This window comes from Elephas maximus, chromosome 6 (genome assembly GCF_024166365.1).
Source record: "Elephas maximus indicus isolate mEleMax1 chromosome 6, mEleMax1 primary haplotype, whole genome shotgun sequence".
Classification (NCBI taxonomy): Eukaryota; Metazoa; Chordata; class Mammalia; order Proboscidea; family Elephantidae; genus Elephas; species Elephas maximus.
Window position 1 is genome coordinate 118,857,317 of NC_064824.1, and position 18,438 is coordinate 118,875,754.

At 40.5% G+C, this 18,438-nt stretch overlaps 1 pseudogene; it reads right to left on the reverse strand.

Annotated features, from left to right (window-relative positions):
- Nucleotides 1-7,551: 7,551 nt before the first annotated feature.
- On the reverse strand, nucleotides 7,552-8,354 carry LOC126078465 (40S ribosomal protein S3a-like; annotated as a pseudogene).
- Between the last annotated feature and the right edge of the window lie 10,084 nt (nucleotides 8,355-18,438).

Consider the following 18,438-nt stretch of genomic DNA (forward strand, 5'->3'; position numbering starts at 1 on the left):
TTTTGCCATCCTTGACAGGGAATTTTATTCCAGCTAAACGTTGGGTATGTTATTTGTCCTCCCTGCATATCTACTTCCTTCTTTTGCAAAGTGGGGCTAATACTGACTCTTCAGATTGTGTCGGGACTGGGTGAAAGTTTGCAAAGAATCTAGCTTGTTGTTGTTAGGTGCCTTTGAGTCAGTTCCGACTCATAGCGACCCTGTGTACAACAGAATGAAATACTGCCCGTTCCTACACCATCCTCACAAGTGCTGTTATGCTTGACCCCATTGTTAGCAACTACTGTGTCAATCCATGTCCTCGAGGGTCTTCCTCTTTTTCATTGACCCTCCACTAAGTATGATGTCCTTTTCCAGGGACTAGTCCCTTGTCATAACATGTTCAAAGCATGTGAGATGAAGTCTCACCATCCTCGCTTCTAAGGAGCCTTCTGGCTGTACTTCTTCCAAGATGGATTTGTTCATTCTTTTGGCAGTTCATGGTGTATTGAATATTCTTTGCCAACACCACAACTTAAAGGTTGGTCAATTCTTCTTTGGCCTTTCTTAATCATTGTTCTGCTTTCGCATGTATATAAGGTGATTGAAAACACCTTCACTTGGGTCATGCGCACCTTAGTCCTTAAAGTGACATCTTTGCTTTTTAACACTTTGAAGATGTCTTTTGTAGCAGATTTGCCCAATCCAATGAATCCTCTGACTTCTAGACTGTTGCTTCCAAGGGTATTGAATGTGTATGCAGGTAAAATGAAATCTTTGAAGACTTCAGTCTTTTGTCTGTTTATCATGATGTTGCTTATTTAGTCTAGTTGTGAGGATTTTTGTTTTCTTTCTGTTGAGGTGTAATCTGTAATGAAGGCTGTAGTCTTTGATCTTCATCAGTAAGTGCTTCAAGTCCTCTTCACTTTCAGCAAGCAAAGTTGTGTCATCTGCATAACGCAGGTTGTTAATGAGTCTTGCTCCAATCCTGATGCCCCGTTCTTCTTCATATAGTCCAGCTTCTCGGATTATTTGCTCAGCATACAGGTTGAATTAGCATGGTGAAAGGATACACCCCTGATGCACACCTTTGCTGACTTTAAACCATGTTCTGTTGGAACGACTGCCTCTTCATTTATGTACATGCTCCTCATTAGCACAATTAAGTGTTTTGGAATTCCCATTCTTTATAATGTTATCCATAATTTGTTATGGATCAATGCCGTCAAATGTCTTTGCACAGTCAGTAAAACACAGGTAAACATCTTCCTGGCATTCTCTGCTTTCAGCCAGGATTCACCTGACTTCAGTAACGATATCCCTGCCTCCACATCCTCTTCTGAATCTGGCTTGAATACCTGGCAGTTTCTTGTTGACGTATTGCTACAACCAGTTTTGAATGATCTTCAGCAAAAGTTTACTTGTGTGTGATATTAATAATATTGTTTGATAATTTCTGCATTTGATTGGATCACCTTTCCTTGGAATAGGCATAAATATGGATCTTTTCCAGTTAGTTGACTAGGTAGCTGTCTTCCAAATTTCTTGGTATAGACAAGTGAGCACTTCCAGCACTGTACCGTTTGTTGAAACGTCTTGATTGGTATTCCATCAATACCTAGAGCCTTGTTTTTCACCAATGCCTTTATTACATCTTGGACCTCTTCCCTTAGTACTGTTGATTCATGATCATATGCTACCTCCTGAAATGATTGAACGTTGGCCAATTCTTTTTGGTACAGTGACTCTGTGTATTTCTTCCATCTTCTTCTGATGCTTCCTGCATTGTTCATTATTTTCCCCATGTTGTTGTTGTTAGGTGCCGTTGAGTTGGTTCTGATGCATAACGACCCTATAGAACAGAATAGAACTGTCTTGTAGGGTTTCCAAGGAGCAACTGGTGGATTTGAACTGCCACCTTTTGGTTAGTAGCTGAGCTCTTAAGCACTATGCCACTAGGGCTCGATTATGGCCATACGATCCTTCAATATTGCAGCTCAAGGCTTGAATTTTTTCTGCAATTCTTTCAGTTTGAGAATTGCTGAGCTTGCTCTTCCATTTTGTTTTTCCAACTCCAGGTCTTTGCACATGTCATCATAATACTTTACTTTGTCTTTTCGAGCTGCCCTTTGAAATCTTCTGTTTACCTGTTTTACCTATCATTTCTTCTTGCTTTAGCTTCTTGTCATTCAAGAGCAAGTTTTAGAGTGTCTTCTGACATCCATTTTGTTTTTTTCTTTCTTTCCTGTCTTTTTAATGACCTCTTGCTTTCTTCTTGTATGATGTTCTTGATCTCATTTCACAACTCGCCTGGTCTTTGGTCATTAGTGTTCAATGCGTCAAATCTGTTTTTGAGATGGCCCCTAATATCAGGTTGGATATATTCAGGGTCATACTTTGGCTGTCCTGGACTTGTTCTAATAGTCTTCAGTTTCAACTTGAACTTGCATATGAGCAATTGATGGCTTGTTCCACAGTCTGCCCCTGGCATTGTTCTAACTGAATGATGTAGAGCTTTTCTGTCCTCTTTTTCCACAATGTAGTTGATTTGATTCCAGCATATTCCATCTGGCCAGCTCCACATGTATAGTTGCTGTTTATGTTGTTGAAAAAAGATATTTACAATGAAGAAGTTGTTGGTCTTGCAAAATTCTATCATGCACTCTGCAGCAATCATTTCTTTCACCAAGGCCATATTTTCCAACAACCAATCCTTCTTCTTTGTTTCCAATTTTTGCGTTCCTATCACCAGTAATTATCAATGCATGCTGATTACATGTTTGATCAATTTCAGACTGCAGAAGTTGGTAAAAATCTTCAGTTTCTTCGTCTCTGGCCTTAGTGGTTGGTGCATAATAATCATATTAACTGGTCTTCCTTGCAGGCTTATGAATATTATCCTATCACTGACAGCTTTGTACTTTAAGATAGATCTTGAAATGTTCTTTTTGACGATGAATGCAATGCCATTTGTCTTCAAGTTGTCATTCCCAGCACAGTAGACCATATGATTGTCCAATTCACAATGGCCAATAGTAGTCCATTTCAGCTTACTAATGCCTAGGATATCAATGTTTATGTGTTGCATTTCATTTTTGATGATTTCCAATTTTCCTAGATTCATATTTTGCACATTCCAATTATTAATGGATGTTTACAGCTGTTTCTTCTCATTTTGAGTCATGCCACATCAGCAGATGAAGGCCCCAAAAGCTTTACTCTGTCCATGTCATTAAGGTGGACTCCACTTTGAGGAGGCAACTCCTTCCCAGTTGTACTTTGAGTGCCTTCCAACCTGAGGGGCTCATCTTCAGGCACTGTATCAGACAATGTTTTGCTGCTATTCATAAGGTTTTGCCTGGTTAACTTTTTTCAGAAATAGACCTCCAGGTCCTTATTCCTAGTCTGTCTTATCTGGAAGCTAGCTGAAACCTGCTGGCCATGGGTGACCCTGCTGGTAGTTGAATACCATTGGCATAGCTTCCAATATCACAGCAACACGCAAGGCCCCATGGTATGACAAAGTGACAGGCTCATGGCCATTTGTAGATATTTAATAAATAATAGTAATAATTACATCCCTGAGTGGTACAAATGATTAATGCACTTGTTTGCTAATTACAAGTTTGGAGATTTGAATCTACCCAGAAGTTCCTTGGAAGAAAGACCTAGTGATCTACTTCAGGAAAAACCATCAGTCATTGAAAACCCTTTGAAACACAGTTCTAAATACTCCAACACACACAGAGTTGAGTTGGAATCAATGTGATGGTAACTGGTTTTTGGCTTTATGTATTATACTCATGTAAAACTTTACTGTTTAAAAATACTTTATATATTTTCAAATATCAATTGACCCTCACAATGGCTTTTGGGGTAGACTTAATATCTCCCTTTATGTAGCAGAAGAAATTGGGGCTCAGAGAGGTCGCTGTGACTTATTCAAGGTCACCATCTGGGAGGTGGCAGATCTGGGACAAAGCTGGGTTTCTGACTCTAGCCCTGGAGTTATAACTGGGGAGGTACCTTAGAGTAGTGGTTCAGAGCAGAGGTGGGAGGAAACCAGCTTAAGTCAACAGCATGGTGCCTGGCAGAAAGTAGGAGTTCAACCAATCGCCATCATTATTATTATACTGTAGATAGCGATGGTCATTTCTATGTCTCCAAGCTTATCTACTTATAGGTGATTCATCAGGAGCCCTTTGGCCTCACTGAAGCATCTACAAATAAAATTGATGTGTTGTTCGAACCAAGCTTTGTACGCTGCTATGGATAATCAATGAATTTGAACAGAAGAGCGACAAATCGTTGATAACTGTCCTGTTATAGACACTTGGTTTCTATATAATTACCCACCGGACTAGGAGGCCATTCTCTCTATATTAAAATACTAGAAATAAAATACGGTCTTTCCCGGAGTGTAATAAAGGAGCCGGAAGCTTCTACCTTGAAATTAAGATGTATCACATCTCATATGCCCTGTTCCAATTGGATGCCTGAGAGATGTTGGCTTAGTCCAGGATCAAGAATTGTTGTGCATGTCAATATTTATCCTATCCCAACATTCAAATTACTCCTCTGATAATCAAGCTGAAAAACACACCCCTCTTGTAACCTACTCTCCTACAAAGAGCATTCTTCTGATATAGTTATTCATTTCAATTAAAGCAAAAGCAGAGGGGGTCTAGGTGCCCATCCATTTGGCAAGGGATTTGGGGATAGGATCAAAGTCTGTTTTATTTCAGTAGTGTCCCTGGTGAGCTGTTAATTTCTTGGGCTTCAAATCTGATGGCATTTGAAATAGAATATTAAATTACACCTGTGTTTGAGGGTCACTTTATCTTCTGATATGAACACAGATTTGTGGCAGGAAGGAACAGGAGGAAATGAAGTTAGTTTTCTTCCTGTGTTTGATTGGGGAAGGTCTTTGTTGCTGAAATATTCCTCAGGGCTCTGCATACTGGGTTAAACCAATGGGGGAAAGTTATGTTTCAGGAACTTCGAGCAAGAGCAGACCTCCAATTATCCCTCAAGCAGATTAAAAAATGTAATCTTAGACTTGTTCATATGAAATATGACTTGAATATTTACATCATTTGTCTTTTTTGAGTACTTAGATGAATTAGAAAACAGTTTGGTGGAAAACTGAATAGTAGAATTAATGATTCTGATGTCGATATTCTAATATTTATCTCCAATGTTTAGATTTTAACTTTTTGGGAAATAAACTTTTTTTTTTTTTTTTTTACCAATTTACACTTGTCAGAGGGAGGTGTCTTATTTTGGAATATTTTACTCGTTCACTGATTTCTAAAAACACCCACTTCCTTTCTGTTCCTCAAGCTGCCCAAGCCCTTTGCTGCTTAGAAAGGTATTTGTACTTTTTATCCCATCTGTTTGGGGCGCTCCTTTTCCAGCCATGTGTGGCTTACCCTTCAGGTTTCAACTCTAGTTTCACTTTCTCCCAGAGGCTTTCCTTCCCATTGACTCTGTCTCATTACTCTCCGTATCCCTTCAAACCATTGATCAAAATTTGCACATCTTATTTGCTTATGTGTCCCACATTGATGGTCTGTCTTGCCCATGAAAATATATACTGCAGACAGGCAGGGGCTGGTCTACCTCGTACAGCTCTGTACCTGGCACATTGTCCCATATTTATAGAAAGAATAAAGGAATAAAGGGTACATGGACAAAACCACAGCCGAACCTTTCCTTTCACAGAGCACTGATCATATCATTAGGAGACTATGATATTCTGGCTCAGTCCTTATAATCTAAAATATATTTTTATAAAACTGGACAGCAACTGAAAAACTGTAATGAAGTTGTTAGTTGCCACGTTGTTGTTGCCAACAAGGTGGTTCCAACTCCTGGCACCTTTATGAAACACTGCCTGGTCCTATGCCATCTTCATGATTGTTGGTGTGTTTGCGTCCATTATTGTGGCTATTTTGTCAGTCCTTGGCTGGCCTTCTACTTTACCAACCATGATGCCTACCGTGGACAAGCATGATGGTGGACAAACATGATGGTGGACAAACATGGTGGTGGACAAACATGATGGTGGACAAACATGATGGTGGACAAACATGATGTCCAAATATAGATTCCGCCATTTTGGCTGGGGATCGTTTTGACAACACTGTCTATATGGAAGGAGCCCTGGTGGTATGGTGGTTAAAGTGCTCAGCTGCTAACCAAACAGTCGGTGGTTCAAACCTACCTGCCACTCCTTGGGAGAAAGATGTGGCAGCCTGTTTCCATAAAGATTTACAGCCTTGGAAACCTCATGGGGCAGTTCTACTCTGTCCTATAGGGTCACTGTGAGTTGCAATCGACTTGATGGCAGTGGGTGGGTCTATATGGAGCTAAGTTATTAATACAATAAAACTGCTGTATTTTCTCTCTCGGTTTCATTTTCAGTGTGGATCTTTGCTTTATTTCATTGTGGGTCTCTCCTCCCATCTTCTGTCTGCTTCTTTTTATATCCTGATTTTTGACCTTTTCTCTGTCTCACAAAACTTGCTGACAACTCTCATGGGTTAGCTAAGAAATAAATACAAGCTATCTTCCCCTTATCAAATTCGTAATGACTATTACTAGTAGAAATGATCAAAACAAATAATACTGAGAACGACTAAAATGGCTCATGGTAGAATTTGTTATCGGCTCAAAAATTCCTGCCAAAATTAAATCTTCCTGACAAAATTTAGACGTGCAAAATTTGATCTGGGGAAATTGAGCTTTGTAGACATAAAGAAAACTCAAAATGGCAGAAGCCATAACTGTTAAAATTTAACATGACTAAAAAAACCTGATTGAAAAAACACTTTTATAAAATTTCTGTGGAAAAGGATTGATACTGATCAAATAATATCTGTAAAATAAAAATAATGATGATGAAAGCGTTTACATTATTTACTCAAGAGAAGATAAGGCTGGGGGAAACTCAATCAATAAATCTTAAAGTACAGGAGAGGCTATTTATTGTACTAAAGACTGGGCAGCTCTTCTCGTTTTCTACTGATGAAAAAGATCTGAAAATGCAGCAGGGAGCTTAGGAAGAACTGCGCAGTGGGGGCTGGGAGGCCCTGGAAAGCATTACCACACTCGGAAGGGGGTGGGAGTATAATGGGGGGTGCCGCTGGGGAGCTCCCTCTGAGGTTCGTGGAAGAAGGTGTACTAGAGAGCTATCATTCTGAGGTGGTTTAAGTGCGTTCCTCTCTGACCGAAGACACGAAGATAAATTAGGAGTTTGTGCCCTCTCGAGTACTCCTTTAGGCCCATATTTCTATGAGTCTATGACATTTTTATTCAACTTTGCTCTTTGGTAAGAAAGTGAAATCATGGTATGTGGACATGGAATGATAAGACCTTGTTAAGAAGTCACTTTATAGATATAAAACATATCTTTACAGCTATAAAATACTGAAATCAGGATTAAAACTTATAGTTTTGTTTAAATGTTTTTAAAAATGTTGTGTTCTCATAATCCTGTTTTGTAGCTCCAATATCTTTTTTTTTTTCCCCCACAAATAAAATCTTTTGTCACCATTAAAAACCTGAATTTTAAACAGATTCTTGAACAGGTGGCTCATAGCCATCAGCTCGTGCAACTTTAGCACCTGTCTCATCTCCGGTAGCTTTTCCAGAACTATTACCTTCACTATGTAGCTCCATGAGTTTTCCCAATTCAAACTTAGGCTTCTTCAGCATTTTTACTTTTCTAACAAACACATCATGGAGAGGAGAAATGGACTGGCAATCCTTTTCTATGTCTTTCCCAGTGCTGTCTGGAATTAATTTACTGACCACTTCTTTTCAAGTCATTTGTCTGCACTTTTTTTTTTTTTTCTTGGGTCAGGATTTCCGTCATTTTCTTCTGGATCTGGTGGACTTGTTGGTGCTGAGCATAAGATGCCTTCTGAATCCGATTGTTGCGTTTTTTAGTAAAACCAACACAGAACAGACGAAGCAAATAACCATTGGTAGTCCTGACATCAGCATGAGCTTCAATCACAGTCTGCCATGTTTTGGCCATGGAGCACATTTTGTCACAGGTAAGATCCATGCCATGGAAGTTAGGCAGTTTTTGCCCTGAACATCCTCAGTAATTAGCTTGAATTTTCCAAATGCAACTTCATCGTTCTACAGGTCAGCAAGGCTCGCTTCGAAAACACAACGCTTGAGGCCATCAGATGCAATTTTTGTTCCTTGAGTTCTTGTGACTGGTGTTTTCCCAATATTTCTTTATTGAACATAGCTGGTGCTTTCACATCATACCAATCTTTCTTAGAAAATGGATCAACCACTTTCTTCTTGGCTCCTTTTTTGCCACCTTTTGTAAGGTACTTGTTCTTGCCAGCCACCATGATGCGGCTCAGAGAGTCAAAAGCCTCCAATATCTTTTAAGAATTAATTTTATTCACATGGAATTCTGTAAACACAATGGTCACTGTGATGACTATTAGGACAATGGTTTAAATTTGGAATAACAGAAGTTTTGCTCCAAAGGAGAAAGATTCTAAGGTTTGAGGAAGAAAACTGATCCCTTGTGATTTAAAAAAAAAAAAAAAATGCAATTATTGAGAATACAGACAGGCCATATATACAAAGAATCTTTGATGCGAGCCTTATACGTGATAGAAGCAAGATATAGAAAATCATATGACTAATTGTGATTATTAGTGCTACACTCTGTAATAAAGGGTTGTACCATAAAGGTGGATTGGGAGACTGAGTTGAAATAGTGGTGCCCTAGAGCACCCCAGAAGACAGGAAGTGATTCTGATCAGGACAGAAAAAGTCATTAGTGTAAATGGAAACAAGATGGCGACCATCAGCAATAGGCTGAGGTAGCCCTTCCTCCAGTGAGTGGGAGAGTTACTCTGACTTCACTCCTGTAGTATAGGTATGGTGAGAGAAGCAGCAACTGTAAGGAAACCAAAAATCCAAACCCATTGTTGTCGAGTTGATTCCGACTCACAGGAACCCTACAGGATGGAGTAGAACTGCCACATTGGGTTTCCAAGGAATGGCTGACAATCTTTTGGTTAGCACCTGAACGCTTAACCACTGCACCACCAGGGCTCCAAGTGTAACGAAGAGAGCATGATATCCAGGAAGAAAAATCAAAGCTATCTAGTATGTGGAAGGAGGCTGTTGATTTAACAGGACCTAAAAGGGAATTATGGTTGTTTCCAAGTCATAGCATTCACTGAAATCCTGGGAAATGCTAGGAGACTGAATATAGCTGTGGCCGCACCCCAAGGTAACCTCTCAGAAAAGTAATAAACTGTCAGTGGTTGTGGGTGAGGTTAATGGATTTTTCAGACGAACGTACCAGGAATTCTCAGCTTCTGTTGAACATCTTGTGGTCTAATGTTGGGTACAGATTATAGAGCATATTTTGTTAATATGAATTTGTGGTAAGAATGTTTGTCTTGTATTTCAGATATTCCAGAAGTGCAGGGGAATAGAATATATGCCACCTGCCAATATTCATGAAACAAACTACTTGGGGGGAAATCAGAGGTTTTGCACATGTTACGGTACAGAACAGGAAGGCAATTAATATTTCACTCTCTGCTTAGCTTGCAAAATAGTTGTATATCTCATTAAAAATAATATCAACTATTACAAGGATGATACTGGTAGACCAGGAGATCCACCAGAGTTGGATTAAGCTATTAGTTGAGAATTGTTGCTGATATTACATGCCATTGAGTTGATTCTGATTCCTAACAACCCTATAGAACAGAGTAGAACTGCCCCATAAGTCTTCCTAAGCTGTAAATCTTTACGGGAGCAGATTTCTAGGTCTTTTGTCCCAAGGAGCCAGTGGTGGGTTCCAACCACCGACCTTGGTATATGTACTTGTTTCTTCTTTCCACATGATTCTACTGAGTTTCCTATGATGATCAGTAGTGAGGGGGATTATTATTATTACTATTAGGAAGAAAGTTTCGGTAGGAATAAAGGCTTGGCAATCTACTTCTGAAAATCAGCCAGTGAGAACCCTGTGGATTAGGATAGTCCCGTCAGCAACTGATCTGGGAATGACCCAAGACTGGGCAGTATTTCAGTCTATCGTCCATAGGAGCTCCGTGAGTTGGGGGCAGACTCGACAGCAGCTAACAACAACAACATTGTTATTGTTACTTTGTTTTCAAGGCATAATTGAGTAGATTGTCCTTTTTATTTAACAGCATTACTTTTTAGACCTCAGAGGCCATAGCCATAACTCTCACCATCTGGTGAAGAATATTCTTACCCCTGGCAAAGTATAAACTAAGAGCACAGGAGGGATAGCCTTGCCAATCCAAACTTCTAAACTGACGGCTTATGCCATGGTAACTGTTCTCCTCAGAACTCTTCAAACAACTGGCATTTGATCTGGAGGAAACGTAGAGAATTGACTTCAATCAAGATGCTTTAATACTATGTATTCTTTTTTTTTTTTTAAATAATTTTTATTGTGCTTTAAGTGAAAGTTTACAAATCAAGTCAGTCTCTCATGTATAAACTTACTACATATTCCCATTTACTCTCCCCCTAATGAGTCAGCCTGCTCCCTCCTTCCAGTCTCTCCTTTCGTGACCATTTTGCCAGTTTCTAACCCTCTCTACCCTCGCATCTCCTCTCCAGACAGGAGATGCCAACACAGTCTCAAGTGTCCACCTGATACAAGTAGCTCACTCCTCATCAGCATCTCTCTCCAACCCATTGTCCAGTCCCTTCCATGTCTGATGAGTTGTCTTCGGGGATGGTTCCTGTCCTGGGCCAACAGAAGGTTTGGGGACCATGACCGCTGGGCTTCTTCTAGTCTCGGTCAGGCCATTAAGTCCGGTCTTTTCTTGAGAATTTGGGGTCTGCATCCCACTGATCTCCTGCTCCCTCAGGGGTTCTCTGTTGTGCTCCCTGTCAGGGCAGTCATCAGTTGTGGCCGGGCACCCTCTAGTTCTTCTGGTTTCAGGATGATGTAAGTCTCTAGTTCATGTGGCCCTTTCTGTCTCTTGGGCTCATAATTATCTTGTGACCTTGGTGTTCTTCATTCTCCTTTGATCCAGGTGAGTTGAGAGTACTATTTATTCTTATGTTAAATTATGAACTTAACAGAGGCCTGGATCCTAGGCTAATTTTGCAGAACATTTGGCAAGTGGGCTGCTGAAAGGTTAGTTTATTATAGACACCTAAACCAAATGTGAATTTTCATGCTATCTACTTTGGTCATTTTGAATTATCTGTACTTCTTGCTGAATAGACTTTTCTTTATCATCACGTGGAAATTGAATTTTTTTTTGCATATGAAACACAATGTTGACAAGTAAATCTAATATCGGTACGATTATAGCCTATGAACGTTTATGACAATGAAGCACCGTTATATGGATTTCCTGTTGTCTCCTGAAGCACCCTCTGGAAATTTCAGCATGTAGGGAAGAAACTTTTACCACCCCTTTGTGCCTGAAACACAAGAAAAGATGAACAGACGCCTGCTGCATTAAAAAGGGACGTAGGCATACATTAAGTCCCTTATGTCTTCCTTTTTAATGATGCAATTGTGAATTATGTTCTTGTTGCATTTGTAATTAGAGGCTGCAGCAGATGGGGAAGACTTATTTTAAAGTGATGTGTCTATTAAAATAAGCCACACTGCCAAATGATTGCTCACTGTAACGGCATCTTTACACCCCTGAAACCCTCGGATTCTTTGTTGATGTGGAGTTGATCACCACAGCTGATTACGTATGTGCACATATTTGCTCGGAAATGTATCAGGGATATTCGATATGTGTAATACTTTATTTTAAAGCGTGTGTTATCACAATTATAGATAATGAAACTTTCAATGAATTATTCAACCACACCATCTACAAAGGGAAGGCGCTGATTTCCCTTTTCAATAAAATTACGCATGAATCTTTCTAAACGATTGAGGCTGATCCTCCCCACACAGTGGGAGAAGCCCTGAATGGGGAGAGGGGGGAGGTTTCTGAGTACTGAAAGAGTCTCTTACGTGCATTCTGGAAAAGAACAGGTGTTTTAAGGCAAACTCAGACCTTGGGGAGTCATGGTTTATTGGACCAGCAGTGGGAACGGAGGGTGAGGGGCACTGAGTCAGAGCTAGGTAAAAATGGCATACAGTAGGTAGTTAAATGGTGGTTTGTCCATTCCTGAAGGCTACTCTTCAGACTAAGATTAGACTGGACTATAAAACATAAAGCAATACTAGTGAAGAAATGTGCTTCTTAGTTCAAGTAGACACAAGAGACTAAATGGGTGGCTCCTGTCCAGAGGCGGAATGAGAAGGCATTAAGGGACCGGAGCTGGTTGGATGGACATGGGAAGGCCTGGGGTGGAAAGGGGGAGTGTGCTGTCACATTATAGGGATTGCAACTAGGGTCACATAACAATGTGTATATAAATTTTTGTATGGGAAACTAACTTGAACTGTAAACTTTCACCTAGAGCACAATAAAAAAAAAAAAAATGAAGGTTGTATTAGAATGGGTAATAGAGTCCTTGGGTAGTGCAGATGGTAAAGCACTTGGCTACTAACTGAAAGGTTGGCAGTTTAAATCCACCTAGAGGTTCCTCGGAAGAAAGGGCTGGCAATGTACTTTCAAAAGATCACAGCCATTGAAAACCTTATGGTGTGCGGTTCTACTCTCAAACACATGGAGTTGCCATGAGCTGGAGCTGACTTGATGGTAACTAGTTTTTTCTCTTTTTAAATTAGAATAGGTTAAGCTGTGGTAACAGCCCTCCAAACCTCATTGGCTTAAAATAACAAAGATTCATTTCTCTTCCTGGCTACATTTCTGTCATGGATCATAAAAGGGACTTGGATTATCATTGTCCATGAGGGACCAAGCTAATGGAGGCTACATTTTAACAGATTTCCACAGCCACCTCCCCAGGGGGAAAAGGATATGGTGACTTATATACTAACTCTTAAAACTTGTTTCTGGAACAATCACTTGGTACTTCCACCTATATTTAATTGGCCAATACAAGTAATATGGCTAAACCTATCGTTAAGGGAGCAGGGAGGTCCAATCCTACCGTGTACTTGAATATACAGTGTTTGGTGAATGACATTCATGACTTCCTCATGGTGTAATTTGCAGCAAGGCTGTGTGTCCTCAGGTACTGTCCTTTACTGTCTACTGTGACCACTCCCTTCCTATCCTCCCGGTTCTGAAATATCCTCATCGGATTGACTTTTTTATGTTCAACAGTGTATGAGAGACTTTTAGAAAAGGGTGCATGTTACCTGGAGGACAGAGAAGTCTTCCAGTTGAACATTTTATAAACTGTGTTCTCTTAAAACATATTGGTGTACTAATAAGGAGTCTGTGGTCAGCTGAGTTTGGAAAACTTAGGTAAGCAAAGTGATACAGATTTCTCCTCAGAGCCTTTCACATGTTATGTAAATAACTATGTTGTTACTACAGCATGCAGCATTTCTCAATTTCATAGAATTTTTTTTTCAGGGAACTTCCCATGGGATCATATTCTGGGAACAAACTTTGAGCAGCTCTGCTCAGGTCTCTCTCATTGCTGCCTGTTTGTATGTTTGTTCATTACTTTAGCTGGTTATCTCCCTTGAAAGGCACAGGGAAGCTTCCACAGTACACACTCTATCCCAGCCCTCACCCTCTCCTTCACCTGGAAAGGTAGGAATATGACATTGATAGATGTAGGGGACAGGGCAAATTTTGTGATAGGGAGACTAAATCATGTGACCCTTGAAGACACGGGAGCCCTGGTGGTGCAGTGGGTAAGAGCTCAGGCTGCTAACTAAAAAATCGGCGGTTAGAATCCACCAGCTGTCCCTTGGAAATCCTGTGGAGCAGTTCTACTCTGTCCTATAGGGTCGCTATAGGGTTAGAATCTACTCGACGGCAAAGGGATTATGAAGACATGAGTCCATATGAGATGGCTGAGCTAGGATTGGCAGTTCCAGGGCGGAGAGAGTCCTGTGCCATGATTTCAAACTCAAGAGAAAATTATAGTCCTTTTCTGCCATTAAATGAATTCATATACATAAAGCACTTAGAACAGTGTCAGGCCCATGGTAAAAACCAAACCAAACCAAACCCACTGCCCTTGAGTTGATTCCAACTCATAGCGACCCTATAGGACAGGGTAGAACTCCGTGATAGAGTTTCCAAGGAGCGCCCCGCAGATTTGAACTGCCGACCTCTTGGTTAGCAGCCGCAGCACTTAACCACTACGCCACCAGGGTTTCCAAATGGTAGGTGCTATGTAAATGTTTATGATGATGACGATCAGGTGACTAAAATAGCAACAATGATAAAAATAGCTGTTTTATGTATTTTGTAGGTACTTTTTTTTTAAGCACTGTGCTAGGCTTAGAAAAAACAAAAATGCTATGAGGTGGTTATTGCTATTATTTCTGTTTTATAGGTGAAATCAAGAGTCAGATAGGTTAACTAAATTGTCCAAAGTCACACAGCCACTAAGAAGCAAAGCTAGGTTTAAACAAATCCAGGTACTTTGACCGTATTCTTAATTATTCTGCCACTATAAGAATTATGCTTACATTTGTTAGGGTTTTAGGTCATTTAAAGCACTTTGGTATAGACTACATGCGTTTGTCTTTTACATCTAGTCAGATGCTGTGTTCTCCATATTTAGAGATAAGGAAATTGAATCTCAGAGTTAATTGAATCTTCTATTAAAAATAGGGACATCTAGGTCAACTGGCATAACGAAGTTTATTAAGAAAATGTTCTGCATCCCATTTTGGTGAGTGGCATCTGGGGTCTTATAAGTTTGTGAGTGGCCATCTAAGATGCATCAATTGGTCTCAACCCATCTGGAGCAAAGGAGAATGAAGAACATCAAAGATTCAAGGAAAATGTTAGCCCAAGAGACGAAAAGGCCACATAAACCAGAGACTTCACCAGAATGGGACCAGAAGAACTAAATGGTGCCCGGCTACTACCAATGACTACCCTGACGGGGAACACAACAGAAAGTCCCTGATGGAGCAAGAGAAAAGTGTGGTACAGAGCTCAAATTCATATAAAAAGGCCAGACTTAATGGTTTGACTGAGACTAGAAGAACCCCAGAAGACATGGACCCTGGACACTCTGTTAACCCAGAACTAAAACTGTTCCCGAAGCCAATTCTTCAGACAAAGATTAGACTGGACTATAAAACATAAAACAATACTCTTGAAGAGTGTGCTTCTTGGTTCACATAGATACATGAGACTAAATGGGCAGTTCCTGTCTGGAGGTGGGATGAGATGGCAGAAAGGGATAGGAGCTGGCTGAATAGACAAGGGAAATGAGGAATGGAAAGGGGGAGTGTGCTGTCACATTACAGGGATTACAACTAACGTCGCATAACAATATGTGTATAAATTTTTGTATGAGAAATTAACTTGAGCTGTAAACTTTCACCTAAAGCACAATTAAAAAAAAAAAAAAAAAGGTGTCATGGATTGAATTGCATCCTCCAACCCTAGTCAACTTGGCTAGGTTATGATTCCCAGTATTACAGGATTTTTCACCATTTTGTCATCTGATGTGATTTTCCTATATGTTGTAAATCTTACTTCTATGATGTTAATGAGGTAGGATTAGAGGCAGTTATATTAATGAGGCAGGACTCAATCTACAAGATTAGGTTATATCTTAAATCAATCTCTTTGAGATACAAAAGAGAGAATCAAGCAGAGAGACAGGGGACCTCTTACCACCAAGAAAGCAGCACTGGAGAGCAGAGCTCATCCTTTGGACCAGGGGTCCCTGTGCCTGAAAAGCTCCTATACTAGGGGAAGATTGATGACAAGGACCTTCCCCAAGAGCCAACAGAGAGAGAAAGCCTTCACCTGGAGCTGGCACTCGGAATTTGGACTTCTAGCCTACTAGAATGTGAGAAAATAAATTTGTCTTTGTTAAAGCCACCCACTTGTGGTATTTCTGTTATAGCAGCACTATGTAACTAAGACAGTAGGCATCTTGAGTTCTGGTCCATTCTTTTTGTTACATATGGCTTGTTTCTTCCTACTTTTTTTCCCTCTTGTTCTAGTCTATTATTTCAGAATTTCTTCTCTCTTATCCCTCTATCTTATGATCTGGATTTGTAGCATGTGAACAACCGGAGCTAATTTATTGGGAGGGTCACAAAAATGTCCAGAAATATACTAATACAAAATTTAAAAGCTGTATCTAGTCATGTTAAGGAGCCCTGGTGGCACAGTGATTAAATGCTTGGCTGCTAACCAAAAGGTGAGCAGTTCAAATCCACCAGCCCTCTGCTTCTGTGAGTATTTACAGCCTTGGAAACCCTATGGTGCCGTTCTACCTTGTTCTAAAGGGTCACTCTGAGTTGGAAGTGACTCAATGGCAGTGGGTTAGTCACCTTAGCCCAAAATAAGTTAATGTAAATTCCACTGCATTTCATTATTCAATTTAATACATCTCCCAAAACATTCTGTACGTCAGGTCTTTGGGGAGGTCAGAGAATGTCCAACACACACACACACACGTACATGCACATATGCACACACGCGCGCGCACACACACACACACAGGGAACAACAGCAGAAGATCCAGACAACACAAGCTCCGTCAGATGAGCATTACAGAGGGTTTGAGCAGCCATGATCACTGTTCTTGTTTCCTCTTTTCTCCTTCATGATTTTCCCTTCATCACTTTTTTCAAGAAATAAAAACAGGGGAAGAAGAGACTTCAGGCAAATGGGACTGGGAAAAGGGAACAAGAAACCACAGAAACATGTGAAAAGAAAGGGCTGTTGACCTGCATGAGCATGGTTCACTGAGTGGAATTTAGCTCTCATTCACCTATGTAGGCCAAATGCGATTCTACGCTGGAGGGTACCTTGCGAAGCCATGAGGGAATGACTTCACCACACTCTCCATGTAGATGAAGGTGTCTTGAGTGTAATGGTGAGCAACTGCCTTTCTGCTCAAATGATGACATGAAAGGGAGAGGCCTGCAATTTCAGCATTTGCCACCAACTTTTAATGCAGGGTTAAGTGGCAGCTGTTCTCCTTACTGGGTCAGCAAATTTGTGTGAGGGGCAGGGCAACACTAGGGAGGAATGTCCAAGCTGGAACACTCAGGAAACTGAAGAGTCAAAATGCCTCACAGTTATGGCTCTTCAGACTTCTGCACTTCTACTTGAATAAAGAACTTGTTCTTTTATAGCAGAATGAATTATCTAAACATTGCAAAAGTGTTTTAGAAATCTTGTAACCCAGGGTTACAAATTGTCAGATGATGTTGAAGATAGCCCACAGAGATGTTTTGAGTCGATCAATGTTTGTAAAAAATTGATTGTGAATGCCTAATTTAGCATGCACGCATTCTCCAGGTAGCTTTGTGGTCCCAGAAGGTATTTGTTGTGTGTAAGCCTATGGCTCTCCTGAGGTTTGTAAGGGTTCCCTGAGAGTTCCATCAGTGGGTTCAGTCATAATATGAATGTTTAGAGTAGTAAAGAATCTGTTTATGATCTTGGCACAGATGAATAACCTCAGATATTAAAACATACCTGTGCCTTCATGAGTAGAGATGGTCCAATCATTAATCCAACTGGAAATGTTGGGGCTCGTGGGGGCTTTTGTCAGACCGAGACACCCTTTAGCCGGCCTATATTCTTTAGGTCAGTGCCATTGCGTTTTTGCCTAGAGATGCTATGTCACATGCCTTCTCATCTAATAGGAAGAAGACAACAGGAAGTAGCTGAATATATGTTGAGTCTGGAGACCTTTATTTTAATTCTGGCTTTGCCAATAACACCATCTGATTTTGGTCCTTCATCTGGAAAATGTGGAAGTGGAGAGATGACCTCGAAAGTTCCATCTCGCTTTAAAATTCTATGCTCCGAGGAATATGGTTTACCCATCAGTGAAAAGCCACCGAGCTGACCTTGGAAATTGCCTCATGCCAATTAATCTCTTTCCTCCCTTTAGTGGAAAATGATCAGAAAAATTGTTTCATATTATAAATCATGCATATGTTTCCTTGGGACCCCTCCTCCACTGCCTTATAAAAACCAAGTGGCCTGAATCCATTTGCGTCTGAGACAAGTGTTGAAAAGCAAACACTTCCAAAAAGTTAACTCTTGAGATAGTCAGTGTTATTTGAGCTTTAGGTGAACTTGCTTCAGCTCACTACCAAGGGGCTGGGCAAGATAAAGAGGAGGTGGGCTTGAGAACCCTCCTCACTTCTGTGATGCTTTTCAAAGCAGCCCTGCTGGAAAATCCCTTTGATCAGCACAAAAATGGATCATTTTTGGCTATTCTTATATTGTCAAGCCCCTAGGGGTGTTCTGGCATCTGTGAGATGAGAATTGTTAGCTGGGCACAACCTCAGTCTGAGTTGTCCTTGCTGTTTTGTCCTTTCCACCCCTCCCATCTGAGTTCATTTCCCATTCACTGAAGCTCTGA